The sequence below is a fragment of the Phalangium opilio genome, unplaced genomic scaffold (genome assembly GCF_054372755.1).
Source record: "Phalangium opilio isolate 3A_F unplaced genomic scaffold, DU_Popi_V2 ptg000352l_1, whole genome shotgun sequence".
Classification (NCBI taxonomy): Eukaryota; Metazoa; Arthropoda; class Arachnida; order Opiliones; family Phalangiidae; genus Phalangium; species Phalangium opilio.
Genome location: NW_028324228.1, coordinates 3,534,496 through 3,547,416, shown reverse-complemented (window position 1 = coordinate 3,547,416; position 12,921 = coordinate 3,534,496). Strand labels below are relative to the sequence as shown.

The following is a 12,921-nucleotide window of genomic DNA, read 5'->3' as shown; positions in this document are numbered from 1 at the left end:
CAAAAAATGTGCACGATTTTGAGAGTCAAAGAAACGAGATCGTACGGGTTGCACCGGCCGGGAATCGAACCCGGACCTCCCGCTTGGAAGGCGAGAATTCTACCATTGAACTACCGATGCTTGCATAGGTCACACTTCGATACGACACACAAAAGAAGCCTAGATTAGTGTACATTTAAAAAACCGCTCCCCGGCGGGGAATCGAACCCCGGTCTCTCGCGTGACAGGCGAGGATACTCACCACTATACTACCGAACATGAATAAAAGCTGGTTATCTCAGTTTTTTAAACTTATAGTACTTCTATCCGAATTTTTTTCGCAAAGTCCCGGAGCATGTGCAATAGTCAGTAATTAAATGAAAAAGTGAGTTTGAAGAAAAAGTAACCCTATAAAATACTCTACGCTAGAAATAATGGTCTAGGCGATTTCTGAACACTTTACTTTTCGAGAAAGGTTATTGGTTTTACAAAAAATGTGCACGATTTTGAGAGTCAAAGAAACGAGATCGTACGGGTTGCACCGGCCGGGAATCGAACCCGGACCTCCCGCTTGGAAGGCGAGAATTCTACCATTGAACTACCGATGCTTGCATAGGTCACACTTCGATACGACACACAAAAGAAGCCTAGATTAGTGTACATTTAAAAAACCGCTCCCCGGCGGGGAATCGAACCCCGGTCTCTCGCGTGACAGGCGAGGATACTCACCACTATACTACCGAACATGAATGAAAGCTGGTTATCTCAGTTTTTTAAACTTATAGTACTTCTATCCGAATTTTTTTCGCAAAGTCCCGGAGCATGTGCAATAGTCAGTAATTAAATGAAAAAGTGAGTTTGAAGAAAAAGTAACCCTATAAAATACTCTACGCTAGAAATAATGGTCTAGGCGATTTCTGAACACTTTACTTTTCGAGAAAGGTTATTGGTTTTACAAAAAATGTGCACGATTTTGAGAGTCAAAGAAACGATATCGTACGGGTTGCACCGGCCGGGAATCGAACCCGGACCTCCCGCTTGGAAGGCGAGAATTCTACCATATAACTACCGATGCTTGCATAGGTCACACTTCGATATGACACACAAAAGAAGCCTAGATTAGTATACATATAATAAACCGCTCCCCGGCGGAGAATCGAACCCCGGTCTCTCGCGTGACAGGCGAGGATACTCACCACTATACTACCGAGGATGAGTAAAAGTTGGTTATCTCAGTTTTTTAAACTTATAGTACTTCTATCCGAATTTTTTTCGCTAAGTCCCGGAGCATGCGCGATAGTCACTAATTAAATGAAAAAGTGAGTTTTGAAGAAAAAGTAACCCAATAAAATACTCTACGCTAGAAATAATGGTCAAGGCGATTTCTGAACCCTTTACTTTTCGAGAAACGTTATTGGTTTTACAAAAAATGTGCACGATTTTGAGAGTCAAAGAAACGAGATCGTACGGGTTGCACCGGCCGGGAATCGAACCCGGACCTCCCGCTTGGAAGGCGAGAATTCTACCATTGAACTACCGATGCTTGCATAGGTCACACTTCGATACGACACACAAAAGAAGCCTAGATTAGTGTACATTTAAAAAACCGCTCCCCGGCGGGGAATCGAACCCCGGTCTCTCGCGTGACAGGCGAGGATACTCACCACTATACTACCGAACATGAATGAAAGCTGGTTATCTCAGTTTTTTAAACTTATAGTACTTCTATCCGAATTTTTTTCGCAAAGTCCCGGAGCATGTGCAATAGTCAGTAATTAAATGAAAAAGTGAGTTTGAAGAAAAAGTAACCCTATAAAATACTCTACGCTAGAAATAATGGTCAAGGCGATTTCTGAACCCTTTACTTTTCGAGAAACGTTATTGGTTTTACAAAAAATGTGCACGATTTTGAGAGTCAAAGAAACGAGATCGTACGGGTTGCACCGGCCGGGAATCGAACCCGGACCTCCCGCTTGGAAGGCGAGAATTCTACCATTGAACTACCGATGCTTGCATAGGTCACACTTCGATACGACACACAAAAGAAGCCTAGATTAGTGTACATTTAAAAAACCGCTCCCCGGCGGGGAATCGAACCCCGGTCTCTCGCGTGACAGGCGAGGATACTCACCACTATACTACCGAACATGAATGAAAGCTGGTTATCTCAGTTTTTTAAACTTATAGTACTTCTATCCGAATTTTTTTCGCAAAGTCCCGGAGCATGTGCAATAGTCAGTAATTAAATGAAAAAGTGAGTTTGAAGAAAAAGTAACCCTATAAAATACTCTACGCTAGAAATAATGGTCTAGGCGATTTCTGAACACTTTACTTTTCGAGAAAGGTTATTGGTTTTACAAAAAATGTGCACGATTTTGAGAGTCAAAGAAACGATATCGTACGGGTTGCACCGGCCGGGAATCGAACCCGGACCTCCCGCTTGGAAGGCGAGAATTCTACCATATAACTACCGATGCTTGCATAGGTCACACTTCGATATGACACACAAAAGAAGCCTAGATTAGTATACATATAATAAACCGCTCCCCGGCGGAGAATCGAACCCCGGTCTCTCGCGTGACAGGCGAGGATACTCACCACTATACTACCGAGGATGAGTAAAAGTTGGTTATCTCAGTTTTTTAAACTTATAGTACTTCTATCCGAATTTTTTTCGCTAAGTCCCGGAGCATGCGCGATAGTCACTAATTAAATGAAAAAGTGAGTTTTGAAGAAAAAGTAACCCAATAAAATACTCTACGCTAGAAATAATGGTCAAGGCGATTTCTGAACCCTTTACTTTTCGAGAAACGTTATTGGTTTTACAAAAAATGTGCACGATTTTGAGAGTCAAAGAAACGAGATCGTACGGGTTGCACCGGCCGGGAATCGAACCCGGACCTCCCGCTTGGAAGGCGAGAATTCTACCATTGAACTACCGATGCTTGCATAGGTCACACTTCGATACGACACACAAAAGAAGCCTAGATTAGTATACATTTAAAAAACCGCTCCCCGGCGGGGATTCGAACCCCGGTCTCTCGCGTGACAGGCGAGGATACTCACCACTATACTACCGAACATGAATGAAAGCTGGTTATCTCAGTTTTTTAAACTTATAGTACTTCTATCCGAATTTTTTTCGCAAAGTCCCGGAGCATGTGCAATAGTCAGTAATTAAATGAAAAAGTGAGTTTGAAGAAAAAGTAACCCTATAAAATACTCTACGCTAGAAATAATGGTCAAGGCGATTTCTGAACCCTTTACTTTTCGAGAAACGTTATTGGTTTTACAAAAAATGTGCACGATTTTGAGAGTCAAAGAAACGAGATCGTACGGGTTGCACCGGCCGGGAATCGAACCCGGACCTCCCGCTTGGAAGGCGAGAATTCTACCATTGAACTACCGATGCTTGCATAGGTCACACTTCGATACGACACACAAAAGAAGCCTAGATTAGTGTACATTTAAAAAACCGCTCCCCGGCGGGGAATCGAACCCCGGTCTCTCGCGTGACAGGCGAGGATACTCACCACTATACTACCGAACATGAATGAAAGCTGGTTATCTCAGTTTTTTAAACTTATAGTACTTCTATCCGAATTTTTTTCGCAAAGTCCCGGAGCATGTGCAATAGTCAGTAATTAAATGAAAAAGTGAGTTTGAAGAAAAAGTAACCCTATAAAATACTCTACGCTAGAAATAATGGTCTAGGCGATTTCTGAACACTTTACTTTTCGAGAAAGGTTATTGGTTTTACAAAAAATGTGCACGATTTTGAGAGTCAAAGAAACGATATCGTACGGGTTGCACCGGCCGGGAATCGAACCCGGACCTCCCGCTTGGAAGGCGAGAATTCTACCATATAACTACCGATGCTTGCATAGGTCACACTTCGATATGACACACAAAAGAAGCCTAGATTAGTATACATATAATAAACCGCTCCCCGGCGGAGAATCGAACCCCGGTCTCTCGCGTGACAGGCGAGGATACTCACCACTATACTACCGAGGATGAGTAAAAGTTGGTTATCTCAGTTTTTTAAACTTATAGTACTTCTATCCGAATTTTTTTCGCTAAGTCCCGGAGCATGCGCGATAGTCACTAATTAAATGAAAAAGTGAGTTTTGAAGAAAAAGTAACCCAATAAAATACTCTACGCTAGAAATAATGGTCAAGGCGATTTCTGAACCCTTTACTTTTCGAGAAACGTTATTGGTTTTACAAAAAATGTGCACGATTTTGAGAGTCAAAGAAACGAGATCGTACGGGTTGCACCGGCCGGGAATCGAACCCGGACCTCCCGCTTGGAAGGCGAGAATTCTACCATTGAACTACCGATGCTTGCATAGGTCACACTTCGATACGACACACAAAAGAAGCCTAGATTAGTATACATTTAAAAAACCGCTCCCCGGCGGGGATTCGAACCCCGGTCTCTCGCGTGACAGGCGAGGATACTCACCACTATACTACCGAACATGAATGAAAGCTGGTTATCTCAGTTTTTTAAACTTATAGTACTTCTATCCGAATTTTTTTCGCAAAGTCCCGGAGCATGTGCAATAGTCAGTAATTAAATGAAAAAGTGAGTTTGAAGAAAAAGTAACCCTATAAAATACTCTACGCTAGAAATAATGGTCTAGGCGATTTCTGAACACTTTACTTTTCGAGAAAGGTTATTGGTTTTACAAAAAATGTGCACGATTTTGAGAGTCAAAGAAACGATATCGTACGGGTTGCACCGGCCGGGAATCGAACCCGGACCTCCCGCTTGGAAGGCGAGAATTCTACCATTGAACTACCGATGCTTGCATAGGTCACACTTCGATATGACACACAAAAGAAGCCTAGATTAGTATACATATAATAAACCGCTCCCCGGCGGGGAATCGAACCCCGGTCTCTCGCGTGACAGGCGAGGATACTCACCACTATACTACCGAGGATGAGTAAAAGTTGGTTATCTCAGTTTTTTAAACTTATAGTACTTCTATCCGAATTTTTTTCGCTAAGTCCCGGAGCATGCGCGATAGTCACTAATTAAATGAAAAAGTGAGTTTGAAGAAAAAGTAACCCAATAAAATACTCTACGCTAGAAATAATGGTCAAGGCGATTTCTGAACCCTTTACTTTTCGAGAAACGTTATTGGTTTTACAAAAAATGTGCACGATTTTGAGAGTCAAAGAAACGAGATCGTACGGGTTGCACCGGCCGGGAATCGAACCCGGACCTCCCGCTTGGAAGGCGAGAATTCTACCATTGAACTACCGATGCTTGCATAGGTCACACTTCGATACGACACACAAAAGAAGCCTAGATTAGTGTACATTTAAAAAACCGCTCCCCGGCGGGGAATCGAACCCCGGTCTCTCGCGTGACAGGCGAGGATACTCACCACTATACTACCGAACATGAATGAAAGCTGGTTATCTCAGTTTTTTAAACTTATAGTACTTCTATCCGAATTTTTTTTTCAAAGTCCCGGAGCATGTGCAATAGTCAGTAATTAAATGAAAAAGTGAGTTTGAAGAAAAAGTAACCCTATAAAATACTCTACGCTAGAAATAATGGTCTAGGCGATTTCTGAACACTTTACTTTTCGAGAAAGGTTATTGGTTTTACAAAAAATGTGCACGATTTTGAGAGTCAAAGAAACGATATCGTACGGGTTGCACCGGCCGGGAATCGAACCCGGACCTCCCGCTTGGAAGGCGAGAATTCTACCATTGAACTACCGATGCTTGCATAGGTCACACTTCGATACGACACACAAAAGAAGCCTAGATTAGTGTACATTTAAAAAACCGCTCCCCGGCGGGGAATCGAACCCCGGTCTCTCGCGTGACAGGCGAGGATACTCACCACTATACTACCGAACATGAATGAAAGCTGGTTATCTCAGTTTTTTAAACTTATAGTACTTCTATCCGAATTTTTTTCGCAAAGTCCCGGAGCATGTGCAATAGTCAGTAATTAAATGAAAAAGTGAGTTTGAAGAAAAAGTAACCCTATAAAATACTCTACGCTAGAAATAATGGTCTAGGCGATTTCTGAACCCTTTACTTTTCGAGAAACGTTATTGGTTTTACAAAAAATGTGCACGATTTTGAGAGTCAAAGAAACGAGATCGTACGGGTTGCACCGGCCGGGAATCGAACCCGGACCTCCCGCTTGGAAGGCGAGAATTCTACCATATAACTACCGATGCTTGCATAGGTCACACTTCGATATGACACACAAAAGAAGCCTAGATTAGTATACATATAATAAACCGCTCCCCGGCGGGGAATCGAACCCCGGTCTCTCGCGTGACAGGCGAGGATACTCACCACTATACTACCGAACATGAATGAAAGCTGGTTATCTCAGTTTTTTAAACTTATAGTACTTCTATCCGAATTTTTTTCGCAAAGTCCCGGAGCATGTGCAATAGTCAGTAATTAAATGAAAAAGTGAGTTTGAAGAAAAAGTAACCCTATAAAATACTCTACGCTAGAAATAATGGTCTAGGCGATTTCTGAACACTTTACTTTTCGAGAAAGGTTATTGGTTTTACAAAAAATGTGCACGATTTTGAGAGTCAAAGAAACGATATCGTACGGGTTGCACCGGCCGGGAATCGAACCCGGACCTCCCGCTTGGAAGGCGAGAATTCTACCATTGAACTACCGATGCTTGCATAGGTCACACTTCGATACGACACACAAAAGAAGCCTAGATTAGTGTACATTTAAAAAACCGCTCCCCGGCGGGGAATCGAACCCCGGTCTCTCGCGTGACAGGCGAGGATACTCACCACTATACTACCGAGGATGAATCAAATTTGGTTATCTCAGTTTTTTAATCTTATAGTACTTCTATCCGAATTTTCTACCATTGAACTACCGATGCTTGCATAGGTCACACTTCGATATGACACACAAAAGAAGCCTAGATTAGTATACATATAATAAACCGCTCCCCGGCGGGGAATCGAACCCCGGTCTCTCGCGTGACAGGCGAGGATACTCACCACTATACTACCGAGCATGAATGAAAGCTGGTTATCTCAGTTTTTAAACTTATAGTACTTCTATCCGAATTTTTTTCGCAAAGTCCCGGAGCATGTGCAATAGTCAGTAATTAAATGAAAAAGTGAGTTTGAAGAAAAAGTAACCCTATAAAATACTCTACGCTAGAAATAATGGTCTAGGCGATTTCTGAACACTTTACTTTTCGAGAAACGTTATTGGTTTTACAAAAAATGTGCACGATTTTGAGAGTCAAAGAAACGAGATCGTACGGCTTGCACCGGCCGGGAATCGAACCCGGACCTCCCGCTTGGAAGGCGAGAATTCTACCATTGAACTACCGATGCTTGCATAGGTCACACTTCGATACGACACACAAAAGAAGCCTAGATTAGTGTACATTTAAAAAACCGCTCCCCGGCGGGGAATCGAACCCCGGTCTCTCGCGTGACAGGCGAGGATACTCACCACTATACTACCGAGGATGAATCAAATTTGGTTATCTCAGTTTTTTAATCTTATAGTACTTCTATCCGAATTTTCTACCATTGAACTACCGATGCTTGCATAGGTCACACTTCGATATGACACACAAAAGAAGCCTAGATTAGTATACATATAATAAACCGCTCCCCGGCGGGGAATCGAACCCCGGTCTCTCGCGTGACAGGCGAGGATACTCACCACTATACTACCGAGCATGAATGAAAGCTGGTTATCTCAGTTTTTAAACTTATAGTACTTCTATCCGAATTTTTTTCGCAAAGTCCCGGAGCATGTGCAATAGTCAGTAATTAAATGAAAAAGTGAGTTTGAAGAAAAAGTAACCCTATAAAATACTCTACGCTAGAAATAATGGTCTAGGCGATTTCTGAACACTTTACTTTTCGAGAAACGTTATTGGTTTTACAAAAAATGTGCACGATTTTGAGAGTCAAAGAAACGAGATCGTACGGCTTGCACCGGCCGGGAATCGAACCCGGACCTCCCGCTTGGAAGGCGAGAATTCTACCATTGAACTACCGATGCTTGCATAGGTCACACTTCGATACGACACACAAAAGAAGCCTAGATTAGTGTACATTTAAAAAACCGCTCCCCGGCGGGGAATCGAACCCCGGTCTCTCGCGTGACAGGCGAGGATACTCACCACTATACTACCGAGGATGAATCAAATTTGGTTATCTCAGTTTTTTAATCTTATAGTACTTCTATCCGAATTTTCTACCATTGAACTACCGATGCTTGCATAGGTCACACTTCGATATGACACACAAAAGAAGCCTAGATTAGTATACATATAATAAACCGCTCCCCGGCGGGGAATCGAACCCCGGTCTCTCGCGTGACAGGCGAGGATACTCACCACTATACTACCGAGGATGAGTAAAAGTTGGTTATCTCAGTTTTTTAAACTTATAGTACTTCTATCCGAATTTTTTTCGCTAAGTCCCGGAGCATGCGCGATAGTCACTAATTAAATGAAAAAGTGAGTTTGAAGAAAAAGTAACCCAATAAAATACTCTACGCTAGAAATAATGGTCAAGGCGATTTCTGAACCCTTTACTTTTCGAGAAACGTTATTGGTTTTACAAAAAATGTGCACGATTTTGAGAGTCAAAGAAACGAGATCGTACGGGTTGCACCGGCCGGGAATCGAACCCGGACCTCCCGCTTGGAAGGCGAGAATTCTACCATTGAACTACCGATGCTTGCATAGGTCACACTTCGATATGACACACAAAAGAAGCCTAGATTAGTATACATATAATAAACCGCTCCCCGGCGGGGAATCGAACCACGGTCTCTCGCGTGACAGGCGAGGATACTCACCACTATACTACCGAGGATGAGTAAAAGTTGGTTATCTCAGTTTTTTAAACTTATAGTACTTCTATCCGAATTTTTTTCGCTAAGTCCCGGAGCATGCGCGATAGTCACTAATTAAATGAAAAAGTGAGTTTGAAGAAAAAGTAACCCAATAAAATACTCTACGCTAGAAATAATGGTCAAGGCGATTTCTGAACCCTTTACTTTTCGAGAAACGTTATTGGTTTTACAAAAAATGTGCACGATTTTGAGAGTCAAAGAAACGAGATCGTACGGGTTGCACCGGCCGGGAATCGAACCCGGACCTCCCGCTTGGAAGGCGAGAATTCTACCATTGAACTACCGATGCTTGCATAGGTCACACTTCGATACGACACACAAAAGAAGCCTAGATTAGTATACATATAATAAACCGCTCCCCGGCGGGGAATCGAACCCCGGTCTCTCGCGTGACAGGCGAGGGTACTCACCACTATACTACCGAGCATGAATGAAAGCTGGTTATCTCAGTTTTTAAACTTATAGTACTTCTATCCGAATTTTTTTCGCAAAGTCCCGGAGCATGTGCAATAGTCAGTAATTAAATGAAAAAGTGAGTTTGAAGAAAAAGTAACCCTATAAAATACTCTACGCTAGAAATAATGGTCTAGGCGATTTCTGAACACTTTACTTTTCGAGAAACGTTATTGGTTTTACAAAAAATGTGCACGATTTTGAGAGTCAAAGAAACGAGATCGTACGGCTTGCACCGGCCGCGAATCGAACCCGGACCTCCCGCTTGGAAGGCGAGAATTCTACCATTGAACTACCGATGCTTGCATAGGTCACACTTCGATACGACACACAAAAGAAGCCTAGATTAGTGTACATTTAAAAAACCGCTCCCCGGCGGGGAATCGAACCCCGGTCTCTCGCGTGACAGGCGAGGATACTCACCACTATACTACCGAGGATGAATCAAATTTGGTTATCTCAGTTTTTTAATCTTATAGTACTTCTATCCGAATTTTCTACCATTGAACTACCGATGCTTGCATAGGTCACACTTCGATATGACACACAAAAGAAGCCTAGATTAGTATACATATAATAAACCGCTCCCCGGCGGGGAATCGAACCCCGGTCTCTCGCGTGACAGGCGAGGATACTCACCACTATACTACCGAGCATGAATGAAAGCTGGTTATCTCAGTTTTTTAAACTTATAGTACTTCTATCCGAATTTTTTTCGCTAAGTCCCGGAGCATGCGCGATAGTCACTAATTAAATGAAAAAGTGAGTTTGAAGAAAAAGTAACCCAATAAAATACTCTACGCTAGAAATAATGGTCAAGGCGATTTCTGAACCCTTTACTTTTCGAGAAACGTTATTGGTTTTACAAAAAATGTGCACGATTTTGAGAGTCAAAGAAACGAGATCGTACGGGTTGCACCGGCCGGGAATCGAACCCGGACCTCCCGCTTGGAAGGCGAGAATTCTACCATTGAACTACCGATGCTTGCATAGGTCACACTTCGATACGACACACAAAAGAAGCCTAGATTAGTGTACATTTAAAAAACCGCTCCCCGGCGGGGAATCGAACCCCGGTCTCTCGCGTGACAGGCGAGGATACTCACCACTATACTACCGAGGATGAATCAAATTTGGTTATCTCAGTTTTTTAATCTTATAGTACTTCTATCCGAATTTTCTACCATTGAACTACCGATGCTTGCATAGGTCACACTTCGATATGACACACAAAAGAAGCCTAGATTAGTATACATATAATAAACCGCTCCCCGGCGGGGAATCGAACCCCGGTCTCTCGCGTGACAGGCGAGGATACTCACCACTATACTACCGAGGATGAGTAAAAGTTGGTTATCTCAGTTTTTTAAACTTATAGTACTTCTATACGAATTTTTTTCGCTAAGTCCCGGAGCATGCGCGATAGTCACTAATTAAATGAAAAAGTGAGTTTGAAGAAAAAGTAACCCAATAAAATACTCTACGCTAGAAATAATGGTCAAGGCGATTTCTGAACCCTTTACTTTTCGAGAAACGTTATTGGTTTTACAAAAAATGTGCACGATTTTGAGAGTCAAAGAAACGAGATCGTACGGGTTGCACCGGCCGGGAATCGAACCCGGACCTCCCGCTTGGAAGGCGAGAATTCTACCATTGAACTACCGATGCTTGCATAGGTCACACTTCGATATGACACACAAAAGAAGCCTAGATTAGTATACATATAATAAACCGCTCCCCGGCGGGGAATCGAACCCCGGTCTCTCGCGTGACAGGCGAGGATACTCACCACTATACTACCGAGGATGAGTAAAAGTTGGTTATCTCAGTTTTTTAAACTTGTAGTACTTCTATCCGAATTTTTTTCGCTAAGTCCCGGAGCATGCGCGATAGTCACTAATTAAATGAAAAAGTGAGTTTGAAGAAAAAGTAACCCAATAAAATACTCTACGCTAGAAATAATGGTCAAGGCGATTTCTGAACCCTTTACTTTTCGAGAAACGTTATTGGTTTTACAAAAAATGTGCACGATTTTGAGAGTCAAAGAAACGAGATCGTACGGGTTGCACCGGCCGGGAATCGAACCCGGACCTCCCGCTTGGAAGGCGAGAATTCTACCATTGAACTACCGATGCTTGCATAGGTCACACTTCGATATGACACACAAAAGAAGCCTAGATTAGTATACATATAATAAACCGCTCCCCGGCGGGGAATCGAACCCCGGTCTCTCGCGTGACAGGCGAGGATACTCACCACTATACTACCGAGCATGAATGAAAGCTGGTTATCTCAGTTTTTAAACTTATAGTACTTCTATCCGAATTTTTTTCGCAAAGTCCCGGAGCATGTGCAATAGTCAGTAATTAAATGAAAAAGTGAGTTTGAAGAAAAAGTAACCCAATAAAATACTCTACGCTAGAAATAATGGTCAAGGCGATTTCTGAACCCTTTACTTTTCGAGAAACGTTATTGGTTTTACAAAAAATGTGCACGATTTTGAGAGTCAAAGAAACGAGATCGTACGGGTTGCACCGGCCGGGAATCGAACCCGGACCTCCCGCTTGGAAGGCGAGAATTCTACCATTGAACTACCGATGCTTGCATAGGTCACACTTCGATATGACACACAAAAGAAGCCTAGATTAGTATACATATAATAAACCGCTCCCCGGCGGGGAATCGAACCCCGGTCTCTCGCGTGACAGGCGAGGATACTCACCACTATACTACCGAGCATGAATGAAAGCTGGTTATCTCAGTTTTTAAACTTATAGTACTTCTATCCGAATTTTTTTCGCAAAGTCCCGGAGCATGTGCAATAGTCAGTAATTAAATGAAAAAGTGAGTTTGAAGAAAAAGTAACCCAATAAAATACTCTACGCTAGAAATAATGGTCAAGGCGATTTCTGAACCCTTTACTTTTCGAGAAACGTTATTGGTTTTACAAAAAATGTGCACGATTTTGAGAGTCAAAGAAACGAGATCGTACGGGTTGCACCGGCCGGGAATCGAACCCGGACCTCCCGCTTGGAAGGCGAGAATTCTACCATTGAACTACCGATGCTTGCATAGGTCACACTTCGATATGACACACAAAAGAAGCCTAGATTAGTATACATATAATAAACCGCTCCCCGGCGGGGAATCGAACCCCGGTCTCTCGCGTGACAGGCGAGGATACTCACCACTATACTACCGAGCATGAATGAAAGCTGGTTATCTCAGTTTTTAAACTTATAGTACTTCTATCCGAATTTTTTTCGCAAAGTCCCGGAGCATGTGCAATAGTCAGTAATTAAATGAAAAAGTGAGTTTGAAGAAAAAGTAACCCTATAAAATACTCTACGCTAGAAATAATGGTCTAGGCGATTTCTGAACACTTTACTTTTCGAGAAACGTTATTGGTTTTACAAAAAATGTGCACGATTTTGAGAGTCAAAGAAACGAGATCGTACGGCTTGCACCGGCCGGGAATCGAACCCGGACCTCCCGCTTGGAAGGCGAGAATTCTACCATTGAACTACCGATGCTTGCATAGGTCACACTTCGATACGACACACAAAAGAAGCCTAGATTAGT

At 42.7% G+C, this 12,921-nt stretch overlaps 56 non-coding genes across 56 annotated transcripts; all 56 read right to left on the bottom strand.

Annotated features, from left to right (window-relative positions):
- Positions 1-49: 49 nt before the first annotated feature.
- Positions 50-120, bottom strand: TRNAG-UCC (transfer RNA glycine (anticodon UCC)). The gene has a single exon. It is a non-coding gene; the product is annotated as a tRNA-Gly (tRNA).
- Positions 121-186: 66 nt separating this feature from the next.
- TRNAD-GUC (transfer RNA aspartic acid (anticodon GUC)) lies at positions 187-258 on the bottom strand. The gene has a single exon. It is a non-coding gene; the product is annotated as a tRNA-Asp (tRNA).
- Positions 259-516: 258 nt separating this feature from the next.
- On the bottom strand, positions 517-587 carry TRNAG-UCC (transfer RNA glycine (anticodon UCC)). Its single transcript has one exon. It is a non-coding gene; the product is annotated as a tRNA-Gly (tRNA).
- Positions 588-653: 66 nt separating this feature from the next.
- TRNAD-GUC (transfer RNA aspartic acid (anticodon GUC)) lies at positions 654-725 on the bottom strand. Its single transcript has one exon. It is a non-coding gene; the product is annotated as a tRNA-Asp (tRNA).
- Positions 726-983: 258 nt separating this feature from the next.
- TRNAG-UCC (transfer RNA glycine (anticodon UCC)) lies at positions 984-1,054 on the bottom strand. Its single transcript has one exon. It is a non-coding gene; the product is annotated as a tRNA-Gly (tRNA).
- Positions 1,055-1,120: 66 nt separating this feature from the next.
- TRNAD-GUC (transfer RNA aspartic acid (anticodon GUC)) lies at positions 1,121-1,192 on the bottom strand. The gene has a single exon. It is a non-coding gene; the product is annotated as a tRNA-Asp (tRNA).
- A 259-nt stretch (positions 1,193-1,451) lies between these two features.
- On the bottom strand, positions 1,452-1,522 carry TRNAG-UCC (transfer RNA glycine (anticodon UCC)). Its single transcript has one exon. It is a non-coding gene; the product is annotated as a tRNA-Gly (tRNA).
- A 66-nt stretch (positions 1,523-1,588) lies between these two features.
- TRNAD-GUC (transfer RNA aspartic acid (anticodon GUC)) lies at positions 1,589-1,660 on the bottom strand. Its single transcript has one exon. It is a non-coding gene; the product is annotated as a tRNA-Asp (tRNA).
- A 258-nt stretch (positions 1,661-1,918) lies between these two features.
- On the bottom strand, positions 1,919-1,989 carry TRNAG-UCC (transfer RNA glycine (anticodon UCC)). Its single transcript has one exon. It is a non-coding gene; the product is annotated as a tRNA-Gly (tRNA).
- A 66-nt stretch (positions 1,990-2,055) lies between these two features.
- Positions 2,056-2,127, bottom strand: TRNAD-GUC (transfer RNA aspartic acid (anticodon GUC)). Its single transcript has one exon. It is a non-coding gene; the product is annotated as a tRNA-Asp (tRNA).
- Positions 2,128-2,385: 258 nt separating this feature from the next.
- TRNAG-UCC (transfer RNA glycine (anticodon UCC)) lies at positions 2,386-2,456 on the bottom strand. The gene has a single exon. It is a non-coding gene; the product is annotated as a tRNA-Gly (tRNA).
- Positions 2,457-2,522: 66 nt separating this feature from the next.
- Positions 2,523-2,594, bottom strand: TRNAD-GUC (transfer RNA aspartic acid (anticodon GUC)). Its single transcript has one exon. It is a non-coding gene; the product is annotated as a tRNA-Asp (tRNA).
- A 259-nt stretch (positions 2,595-2,853) lies between these two features.
- Positions 2,854-2,924, bottom strand: TRNAG-UCC (transfer RNA glycine (anticodon UCC)). Its single transcript has one exon. It is a non-coding gene; the product is annotated as a tRNA-Gly (tRNA).
- Positions 2,925-2,990: 66 nt separating this feature from the next.
- Positions 2,991-3,062, bottom strand: TRNAD-GUC (transfer RNA aspartic acid (anticodon GUC)). Its single transcript has one exon. It is a non-coding gene; the product is annotated as a tRNA-Asp (tRNA).
- A 258-nt stretch (positions 3,063-3,320) lies between these two features.
- TRNAG-UCC (transfer RNA glycine (anticodon UCC)) lies at positions 3,321-3,391 on the bottom strand. Its single transcript has one exon. It is a non-coding gene; the product is annotated as a tRNA-Gly (tRNA).
- Positions 3,392-3,457: 66 nt separating this feature from the next.
- Positions 3,458-3,529, bottom strand: TRNAD-GUC (transfer RNA aspartic acid (anticodon GUC)). Its single transcript has one exon. It is a non-coding gene; the product is annotated as a tRNA-Asp (tRNA).
- Positions 3,530-3,787: 258 nt separating this feature from the next.
- On the bottom strand, positions 3,788-3,858 carry TRNAG-UCC (transfer RNA glycine (anticodon UCC)). Its single transcript has one exon. It is a non-coding gene; the product is annotated as a tRNA-Gly (tRNA).
- Positions 3,859-3,924: 66 nt separating this feature from the next.
- Positions 3,925-3,996, bottom strand: TRNAD-GUC (transfer RNA aspartic acid (anticodon GUC)). The gene has a single exon. It is a non-coding gene; the product is annotated as a tRNA-Asp (tRNA).
- Positions 3,997-4,255: 259 nt separating this feature from the next.
- TRNAG-UCC (transfer RNA glycine (anticodon UCC)) lies at positions 4,256-4,326 on the bottom strand. Its single transcript has one exon. It is a non-coding gene; the product is annotated as a tRNA-Gly (tRNA).
- Positions 4,327-4,392: 66 nt separating this feature from the next.
- On the bottom strand, positions 4,393-4,464 carry TRNAD-GUC (transfer RNA aspartic acid (anticodon GUC)). The gene has a single exon. It is a non-coding gene; the product is annotated as a tRNA-Asp (tRNA).
- A 258-nt stretch (positions 4,465-4,722) lies between these two features.
- Positions 4,723-4,793, bottom strand: TRNAG-UCC (transfer RNA glycine (anticodon UCC)). Its single transcript has one exon. It is a non-coding gene; the product is annotated as a tRNA-Gly (tRNA).
- Positions 4,794-4,859: 66 nt separating this feature from the next.
- On the bottom strand, positions 4,860-4,931 carry TRNAD-GUC (transfer RNA aspartic acid (anticodon GUC)). Its single transcript has one exon. It is a non-coding gene; the product is annotated as a tRNA-Asp (tRNA).
- Positions 4,932-5,189: 258 nt separating this feature from the next.
- On the bottom strand, positions 5,190-5,260 carry TRNAG-UCC (transfer RNA glycine (anticodon UCC)). The gene has a single exon. It is a non-coding gene; the product is annotated as a tRNA-Gly (tRNA).
- A 66-nt stretch (positions 5,261-5,326) lies between these two features.
- TRNAD-GUC (transfer RNA aspartic acid (anticodon GUC)) lies at positions 5,327-5,398 on the bottom strand. The gene has a single exon. It is a non-coding gene; the product is annotated as a tRNA-Asp (tRNA).
- Positions 5,399-5,656: 258 nt separating this feature from the next.
- TRNAG-UCC (transfer RNA glycine (anticodon UCC)) lies at positions 5,657-5,727 on the bottom strand. Its single transcript has one exon. It is a non-coding gene; the product is annotated as a tRNA-Gly (tRNA).
- Positions 5,728-5,793: 66 nt separating this feature from the next.
- TRNAD-GUC (transfer RNA aspartic acid (anticodon GUC)) lies at positions 5,794-5,865 on the bottom strand. Its single transcript has one exon. It is a non-coding gene; the product is annotated as a tRNA-Asp (tRNA).
- A 258-nt stretch (positions 5,866-6,123) lies between these two features.
- On the bottom strand, positions 6,124-6,194 carry TRNAG-UCC (transfer RNA glycine (anticodon UCC)). The gene has a single exon. It is a non-coding gene; the product is annotated as a tRNA-Gly (tRNA).
- A 66-nt stretch (positions 6,195-6,260) lies between these two features.
- Positions 6,261-6,332, bottom strand: TRNAD-GUC (transfer RNA aspartic acid (anticodon GUC)). Its single transcript has one exon. It is a non-coding gene; the product is annotated as a tRNA-Asp (tRNA).
- A 258-nt stretch (positions 6,333-6,590) lies between these two features.
- TRNAG-UCC (transfer RNA glycine (anticodon UCC)) lies at positions 6,591-6,661 on the bottom strand. Its single transcript has one exon. It is a non-coding gene; the product is annotated as a tRNA-Gly (tRNA).
- Positions 6,662-6,727: 66 nt separating this feature from the next.
- On the bottom strand, positions 6,728-6,799 carry TRNAD-GUC (transfer RNA aspartic acid (anticodon GUC)). Its single transcript has one exon. It is a non-coding gene; the product is annotated as a tRNA-Asp (tRNA).
- Positions 6,800-6,943: 144 nt separating this feature from the next.
- On the bottom strand, positions 6,944-7,015 carry TRNAD-GUC (transfer RNA aspartic acid (anticodon GUC)). The gene has a single exon. It is a non-coding gene; the product is annotated as a tRNA-Asp (tRNA).
- Positions 7,016-7,272: 257 nt separating this feature from the next.
- Positions 7,273-7,343, bottom strand: TRNAG-UCC (transfer RNA glycine (anticodon UCC)). Its single transcript has one exon. It is a non-coding gene; the product is annotated as a tRNA-Gly (tRNA).
- A 66-nt stretch (positions 7,344-7,409) lies between these two features.
- On the bottom strand, positions 7,410-7,481 carry TRNAD-GUC (transfer RNA aspartic acid (anticodon GUC)). The gene has a single exon. It is a non-coding gene; the product is annotated as a tRNA-Asp (tRNA).
- Positions 7,482-7,625: 144 nt separating this feature from the next.
- TRNAD-GUC (transfer RNA aspartic acid (anticodon GUC)) lies at positions 7,626-7,697 on the bottom strand. The gene has a single exon. It is a non-coding gene; the product is annotated as a tRNA-Asp (tRNA).
- A 257-nt stretch (positions 7,698-7,954) lies between these two features.
- TRNAG-UCC (transfer RNA glycine (anticodon UCC)) lies at positions 7,955-8,025 on the bottom strand. Its single transcript has one exon. It is a non-coding gene; the product is annotated as a tRNA-Gly (tRNA).
- A 66-nt stretch (positions 8,026-8,091) lies between these two features.
- On the bottom strand, positions 8,092-8,163 carry TRNAD-GUC (transfer RNA aspartic acid (anticodon GUC)). Its single transcript has one exon. It is a non-coding gene; the product is annotated as a tRNA-Asp (tRNA).
- Positions 8,164-8,307: 144 nt separating this feature from the next.
- TRNAD-GUC (transfer RNA aspartic acid (anticodon GUC)) lies at positions 8,308-8,379 on the bottom strand. The gene has a single exon. It is a non-coding gene; the product is annotated as a tRNA-Asp (tRNA).
- Positions 8,380-8,637: 258 nt separating this feature from the next.
- Positions 8,638-8,708, bottom strand: TRNAG-UCC (transfer RNA glycine (anticodon UCC)). Its single transcript has one exon. It is a non-coding gene; the product is annotated as a tRNA-Gly (tRNA).
- Positions 8,709-8,774: 66 nt separating this feature from the next.
- Positions 8,775-8,846, bottom strand: TRNAD-GUC (transfer RNA aspartic acid (anticodon GUC)). The gene has a single exon. It is a non-coding gene; the product is annotated as a tRNA-Asp (tRNA).
- A 258-nt stretch (positions 8,847-9,104) lies between these two features.
- TRNAG-UCC (transfer RNA glycine (anticodon UCC)) lies at positions 9,105-9,175 on the bottom strand. The gene has a single exon. It is a non-coding gene; the product is annotated as a tRNA-Gly (tRNA).
- Positions 9,176-9,241: 66 nt separating this feature from the next.
- On the bottom strand, positions 9,242-9,313 carry TRNAD-GUC (transfer RNA aspartic acid (anticodon GUC)). Its single transcript has one exon. It is a non-coding gene; the product is annotated as a tRNA-Asp (tRNA).
- A 257-nt stretch (positions 9,314-9,570) lies between these two features.
- Positions 9,571-9,641, bottom strand: TRNAG-UCC (transfer RNA glycine (anticodon UCC)). The gene has a single exon. It is a non-coding gene; the product is annotated as a tRNA-Gly (tRNA).
- A 66-nt stretch (positions 9,642-9,707) lies between these two features.
- Positions 9,708-9,779, bottom strand: TRNAD-GUC (transfer RNA aspartic acid (anticodon GUC)). The gene has a single exon. It is a non-coding gene; the product is annotated as a tRNA-Asp (tRNA).
- Positions 9,780-9,923: 144 nt separating this feature from the next.
- TRNAD-GUC (transfer RNA aspartic acid (anticodon GUC)) lies at positions 9,924-9,995 on the bottom strand. The gene has a single exon. It is a non-coding gene; the product is annotated as a tRNA-Asp (tRNA).
- Positions 9,996-10,253: 258 nt separating this feature from the next.
- On the bottom strand, positions 10,254-10,324 carry TRNAG-UCC (transfer RNA glycine (anticodon UCC)). Its single transcript has one exon. It is a non-coding gene; the product is annotated as a tRNA-Gly (tRNA).
- Positions 10,325-10,390: 66 nt separating this feature from the next.
- TRNAD-GUC (transfer RNA aspartic acid (anticodon GUC)) lies at positions 10,391-10,462 on the bottom strand. Its single transcript has one exon. It is a non-coding gene; the product is annotated as a tRNA-Asp (tRNA).
- Positions 10,463-10,606: 144 nt separating this feature from the next.
- On the bottom strand, positions 10,607-10,678 carry TRNAD-GUC (transfer RNA aspartic acid (anticodon GUC)). Its single transcript has one exon. It is a non-coding gene; the product is annotated as a tRNA-Asp (tRNA).
- Positions 10,679-10,936: 258 nt separating this feature from the next.
- Positions 10,937-11,007, bottom strand: TRNAG-UCC (transfer RNA glycine (anticodon UCC)). The gene has a single exon. It is a non-coding gene; the product is annotated as a tRNA-Gly (tRNA).
- A 66-nt stretch (positions 11,008-11,073) lies between these two features.
- Positions 11,074-11,145, bottom strand: TRNAD-GUC (transfer RNA aspartic acid (anticodon GUC)). Its single transcript has one exon. It is a non-coding gene; the product is annotated as a tRNA-Asp (tRNA).
- A 258-nt stretch (positions 11,146-11,403) lies between these two features.
- TRNAG-UCC (transfer RNA glycine (anticodon UCC)) lies at positions 11,404-11,474 on the bottom strand. The gene has a single exon. It is a non-coding gene; the product is annotated as a tRNA-Gly (tRNA).
- A 66-nt stretch (positions 11,475-11,540) lies between these two features.
- TRNAD-GUC (transfer RNA aspartic acid (anticodon GUC)) lies at positions 11,541-11,612 on the bottom strand. Its single transcript has one exon. It is a non-coding gene; the product is annotated as a tRNA-Asp (tRNA).
- Positions 11,613-11,869: 257 nt separating this feature from the next.
- On the bottom strand, positions 11,870-11,940 carry TRNAG-UCC (transfer RNA glycine (anticodon UCC)). Its single transcript has one exon. It is a non-coding gene; the product is annotated as a tRNA-Gly (tRNA).
- Positions 11,941-12,006: 66 nt separating this feature from the next.
- Positions 12,007-12,078, bottom strand: TRNAD-GUC (transfer RNA aspartic acid (anticodon GUC)). Its single transcript has one exon. It is a non-coding gene; the product is annotated as a tRNA-Asp (tRNA).
- Positions 12,079-12,335: 257 nt separating this feature from the next.
- TRNAG-UCC (transfer RNA glycine (anticodon UCC)) lies at positions 12,336-12,406 on the bottom strand. Its single transcript has one exon. It is a non-coding gene; the product is annotated as a tRNA-Gly (tRNA).
- Positions 12,407-12,472: 66 nt separating this feature from the next.
- Positions 12,473-12,544, bottom strand: TRNAD-GUC (transfer RNA aspartic acid (anticodon GUC)). The gene has a single exon. It is a non-coding gene; the product is annotated as a tRNA-Asp (tRNA).
- Positions 12,545-12,801: 257 nt separating this feature from the next.
- Positions 12,802-12,872, bottom strand: TRNAG-UCC (transfer RNA glycine (anticodon UCC)). Its single transcript has one exon. It is a non-coding gene; the product is annotated as a tRNA-Gly (tRNA).
- Between the last annotated feature and the right edge of the window lie 49 nt (positions 12,873-12,921).